Raw genomic sequence first — 6,328 nt, 5'->3', positions numbered from 1 at the left:
ACCAAATAAACAGCCGGGCTACTTGAAACAGGGTTCATCAGAGAACTCGAATACTCGACATGGCTATCCAACGTCATCCCAGTCAAGAAAGCTAGTGAAAATTGGAGAATGTGTGTCGACTACCCTGACTTGAACAAGGCATGTCCCAAAGACTCTTTTCCCCTCCCCAACATCGACGCCTTGGTAGACTCGGCAGCAGGATATCGCTTCCTCAGCTTCATGGATGCATACTCTGGCTATAATCAGATCCCGATGCACCAACCTGATCAAGAGAAGATAGCATTTATAACACCAGGAGGCACTTATTGCTACAAAGTAATGCCATTTGGATTAAAGAACGCAGGGGCCACCTACCAAAGACTGATGAGCAAGATTTCCCATGACTTCATCGGCAAGACGGTAGAGGTCTACGTCGACGACGTCCTAGTAAAAATGGCAAAACCAAGCAGCCCGATGGACGACCTCCAAACTGTCTTCAAAGCACTAAGGAAATTTAACATGAGGCTCAACCCACTCAAGTGTGTGTTTGCCATGGAGGCCGAAAAATTTCTAAGCTTCATGATAACGCAAAGGGGGGTAGAGGCTAACCCAGACCAGTGCGAAGCTATCCTCAAAATGACAAGCCCAGGGTGCATCAAAGACGTACAGTGACTAACCGGGAAGCTAAAAGCTCTATCTCAGTTTCTCGGAGCCTCGGCTGAGAAGACCCTCCCATTTTTTAACCTAATGAAGAAAGGAATCATCTTCGAATGGACCCTGACATGCGAAGAAGCGTTCAGCCATTTCAAAAAAGTGCTCTCAGAACCACCCGTGCTCAGCAAGCCCAAAGAAGGAGAACCCCTCTACCTATACCTAGCAGTGACCACACAAGCCATAGTGGTAGTCCTTGTCCGAGAAGAAGACAAGACTCAGCGTCCAGTATACTTCATCAGCAAAGTGCTCCAAAGAGCAGAATTAAAATATACCAAGCTGGAAAAATTGGCCTATGCCCTGTTAACCTCGTTGAGAAGGCTCAAACAATACTTCCAATGGCATAAGATCATCCTAAGAACTGACCATGTGATTCGGCAAGTCCTCCAAAAACCCGACCTCGCGGGGAGAATGATGGCGTGGGCAGTAGAACTGTCCCAATATGACTTGTAGTACAAGCCCAGACAGGCAATCAAAGCCCAGGAAATGGCAGATTTCTTGGTAGAAGTCACAGGAGAAGCGCCCGAGATACCAAGCACACGGTGGAAGCTCCACGTTGACGGAGCATCCAACTAAACGTTCGGAGGAGCTGGGATCATCCTCAAGAGCTCGGCAAGGGTAGCTTACGAGTAGTCAATTAGGTTCGATTTCCCAATCTCAAATAACCAAGCAGAATACAAGGCACTAATAAGAGGGCAAATCCTAGCTAAGGAAGTCAGAGCACCGAGAATAAAAGTTAGTAGTGACTCCCAGATCATCACATCCCAAATTAATGGCAACTACCAAGCCAGGGACACACTACTACAAAAGTATCTAGAAAGAGTAAAAGAATTATGCAAGAGCTTCGAGGAAGTCGTAGTCCAGCATGTCCCTAGGGAAAGGAATGCCTGAGCATATCTTCTCTCCAAGCTAGCAAGCACCAAACCTGGAACAGGAAACATATCTCTAATCCAAGGGCTGGCAATAGAACCAGCAGTCATCCTATGTGCAACCCGGACCTCAAGCCCCCCTCTTGGATAGATCCCATCTTCCGATACCTGGAACACGGCGAAACGCCCTCAGATGAAAAAGAAGCACAAGCAACCAGGAAGGAAGCCCCCAAGTATGTGATCATACAAGGGCAGTTGTACAAATGAGGGCTCCACAACCCTTGCTCAAGTGCCTACACCTCGACCAAACAGAGTACGTCTTGAGCGAAGTCCATGAGGGGTGTTGTGGTCACCATATCGGAGGAAGGTCGCTAGCAAGGAAGATTATCCAAGCAGGATATTACTGGGCCGCAATGATGTCGGACTCCCAAGAGTTTGTCAGGAAATGCAAAAAATGCCAAGAAAATGCCAACTTCCACAAAGCCCCACCTGAAGAACTCAGCCTGATGATGGCGCCCCGACCTTTCGCCCAGTGGAGAGTCGACCTCTTGGAACCATTCCCACCTATGCCAAGACAAGTAAAATACTTTATTGTAGCCATAGATTACTACACCAAATGGGTAGAAGTAGAGTCGCTAGCCAGCATATCTTCAGCAAATTGCCAGAAATTCATGTGGAGACAAGTAGTCACAAGATTCGGAATCCCAGAATCCGTCATATCGGATAATGGGACACAATTCACTGATAAGAAATTCAAGGAATTCCTCGAAGGATTAGGAATAAAGCAAAAGTTCTCCTCAGTCAAACACCCTCAAAGTAATGGACAGGTGGAAGCGGCCAACAAAGTCATCTTAAAGGGGCTAAAGAAACGACTTGAATACAAGAAGGGCTCATGGGCAGACGAGCTGGCCTCAGTCTTATGGTCCTACAGAACCTCCCCCTAGTCATCTACTGGCGAGACACCCTTCCAACTCACATACAGGGTCGACACAGTCATCCCATTCGACATAGGGGAACCGAGCCCAAGATTACTCCTTGGGGCAGGGAACGAGGCAGTCGAGAAAGACTTAATTGACGAAACAAGATAAATGGCACACGTAACAGAAACAGCAATCAAAAAAAGAATAGCCCTAAGATACAACGGTAAAGTGCGAAAGAGAAGCCTTGGGGAAGGCGACCTGGTCTTACGACATAATGACATAGGACTGATGAGCGGATATTTTATACGCTTTTTGGGGGTAATTTCATATAGTTTTTAGTATGTTTTAGTTAGTGTTTAGTATATTTTTATTAGTTTTTAGGAAAAATTTATATTTCTTGACTTTACTATGAGTTTGTGTATTTTTCTGTGATTTCAGGTATTTTCTGGCTAAAATTGAGGGAGCTGAGCAAAAATCTGATTTAGGCTGAAAAAGGACTGCTGATGCTGTTGGATTCTGACCTCCCTGCACTCGGAATGGATTTTTTGGAGCTACAGGAGTCCAATTAGCGCGCTCTCAATTGGGTTGGAAAGTAGACATCAAGGGCTTTCCACCAATATACAATAGTCCATATTTGCTCGAAGATAAATGACGTAAACTGGCGTTAAACGCCAGTTCCATGTTGCATTCTGGAGTTGAACGCCAGAAACAGGTTGCAAGTTGGAGTTAAACGCCAGAAACAGGTTACAACCTGATGTTTAACTCCAGAAACAGCCCAGGCACGTGAGAAGCTCAAATTTCAGCCCCAACACACACCAAGTGGGCCCCAGAAGTAGATTTCTGCACTATCTATCTTAGTTTACTCATTTTCTGTAAACCTAGGTTACTAGTTTAGTATTTAAACAACTTTTAGAGACTTATTTTTTTATCTCATGACATTTTAGATCTGAACTTTGTACTTCGTGATGGCATGAGTCTCTAAACTCCATTGTTTGGGGTGAGGAGCTCTGCAGCGTTTCGATGAATTAATGCAATTATTTCTGTTTTCTATTCAAACACTCTTGTTTCTATCTAAGATGTTTATTCGCACTTCAATATGAAGAAGGTGATGATCCGTGACACTCATCACCATTCTCAAAATATGAACGTGTGCTTGACAACCACCTCCGTTCTACATTAGAATTGAATGAGCATCTCTTAGATTTCTTAATCAGAATCTTCGTGGTATAAGCTAGAATCCATTGGCAGCATCCTTGAGAATCTGGAAAGTCTAAACCTTGTCTGGGGTATTCCGAGTAGGACTCAGGGATTGGATGACTGTGATGAGCTTCAAACTCGCGAGTGTTGGGCGTAGTGACAGACGCAAAAGGATCACTGGATTCTATTCTGACATGATCGAGAACCGACAGATGATTAGCCGTGCTGTGACAAAGCATTTGGACCATTTTCACTGAGAGGATGGGAGGTAGCCATTGACAATGGTGAAACCCAACATACAGCTTGCCATAGGAGGAACTGCGTGAGAGAAGAAGAAGATAGGGGGAAAGCAGAGATTCAGAAGACAAAGCATCTCCAAAACTCCAACATATTCTCCATTACTGCGTAACAATTACTCATTTTACACTTTTTCACCTTTTACAATTGAAACTAGGAACCCTATTGGTATCGTGACTAAGATTAATAAGATAACCATAGCTTGCTTCAAGCCAACAATCTCTGTGGGATTCGACCCTTACTCACGTAAGGTATTACTTGGACGACCCAGTGCACTTGCTGGTTAGTTGTTCGGATTGCAAAAGTGTGATTGCAATTTTGCGCACCAAGTTTTTGGTGCCGTTGCCGGGGATTGTTTGAGTTTAAACAACTGACGGTGAATCTTGTTACTTAGATTAGGAAAATTTTGTCTTTTTGTTTAGAGTCACTAGGATTGCATCTTCTATTATTCCTTTTAAAAATCTTTCAAAAATATTATTTTTCTTTATCAGTTTTTAATTTTTCTTGGAGTCTTTTGTTTGAGTTTAGTTTCATATTTTAAGTTTGGTGTCAATTGCATGCTTTTCTTTGTCTTTCAATTTTCGAATTGTATGTTCTTTCTTCTTCCTTGATCTTCAAATTATTCTTGTCAATTTTTCTTGTTTGATCTTTGGTTTGTCTTGTTTAGTGTCTCTTCTTATTTTTCTTGTGCTTTTGCAAAAAATTAGTTTTCAAAAAATATTTTTATTTATTAAAAATACCTCTTTAAAACACGTTACATTTATAGCTCAATTAGCTAGAGCGTTGGTTTGTGTTCTTTGTAATTGGGTATCTTCTTTTTAAAATCTTTTTCAAAAATAATTTTTCTTTGATTGAATCTTGTGCCAAACTTTACGTTTGGTGTTCTCTTGTTAATTTTCTTTAATTTTCAAAAATTTATTGTGGTTTTCTAAAAATTTTAAGTTTGGTGTTCTATCTTTTGTTCTTGTTGTTCTTGTGAGTCTTCAAAGTGTTCTTGAGTCTTCCTTGTGTTTTGATCTTAAAATTTTTAAGTTTGGTGTGCCTTGGTGTTTTCCCTCCAAAATTTTCGAAAACAAGGAGCATTGGATTTAAAAATTTTAAGTCTTGTGTCTTTTGTGTGTTTTCCTCTTTCATAATGAAATTCAAAAAAAATATCTTTTCTAACTATTTTTAAGCAACTATTTCGAATTTGTTTTCATAAAAATTCAGATTTTAATTTCAAAATTTTTCAAACCTTATCCTTTTAAATTTTTTAAAAATATTATCTTTTTCAAAAAAATATCCTAACCATTCTCTCTCCCCTCACTTTTTCGAAAAAATTTTAAAAATATTTTTTTTAAATTTTATTTTTATTTTTATTTTAGCTTTTATTTTATTTTATTATTTCAAAAATTATTTTTTTATATAATAAAATAAATCTACATCTTCTCCCTTTCTTCATCATGGACCTAAGTGGAAATGAACAGTCCAGAAGGACTCTGGGGTCATATGCTAACCCCACTACTGCTTCATATGGGAGTAGTATCTATATACCTTCCATCGGAGTCAGTAGTTTTGAGTTGAATCTTCAGCTCATTATCATGGTGTAGCAAAGTTGACAGTATTTCGGTCTTCCACAGGAAGAACCTACAGAGTTTCTGGCACAGTTTTTACAAATTGCTGACACAGTACATGATAAGGAAGTATATCAGGATGTCTACAGATTATTACTGTTTCCATTTGCTATAAAAGACCAAGCTAAGAGGTGGTTAAATAACCAACTTAAAGCTAGCATAAGGACATAGAAACAGCTGTCAGAAAAATTTATGAATCAGTATTTCTCTCCAAAACGGATGACACAGCTAAGGCTGAGCATCCAAGGCTTTAAACAAGGAGATAATGAATCCCTTTATGATGCCTGGGAGAGATACAGAGAGATGCTAAGAAAATGCCCTTCTGAAATATTTTCAGAGTGGGTGCAGTTAGACATCTTCTATTATGGGCTTACAGAGAAAGCTCAGATTTCTCTAGACCACTCAACTGGTGGATCTATCCACATGAGAAAGACAATTGAAGAATCTCAAGAGCTTGTTGATACAGTTGCCAGAAATCAGCATCTGTACCTAAGTAGTGAATCTTCCATGAAAGAAGAGGCTAAAACAGTAACTGCTGAACTCAGTCCTGCAGAACAAGTTACTGAATTCAATCAGCAATTAGATTTTCTAACAAAATAGCTAGCTGAATTCAAGGAGATATTGCAAGAAACAAGGATGGCTAATATGAATATGGAAGTGTAATTGAAGCAAACAGAACAGCAGTTATCAAAATAAATAACAAAAGAATGCCAAGCAGTTCAATTAAGAAGTGGAAAAACAT

Source organism: Arachis hypogaea, chromosome 3, assembly GCF_003086295.3.
Source record: "Arachis hypogaea cultivar Tifrunner chromosome 3, arahy.Tifrunner.gnm2.J5K5, whole genome shotgun sequence".
Classification (NCBI taxonomy): Eukaryota; Viridiplantae; Streptophyta; class Magnoliopsida; order Fabales; family Fabaceae; genus Arachis; species Arachis hypogaea.
The sequence above is the reverse complement of the archived record's forward strand: the minus strand, read 5'-3'. Positions refer to the sequence as shown.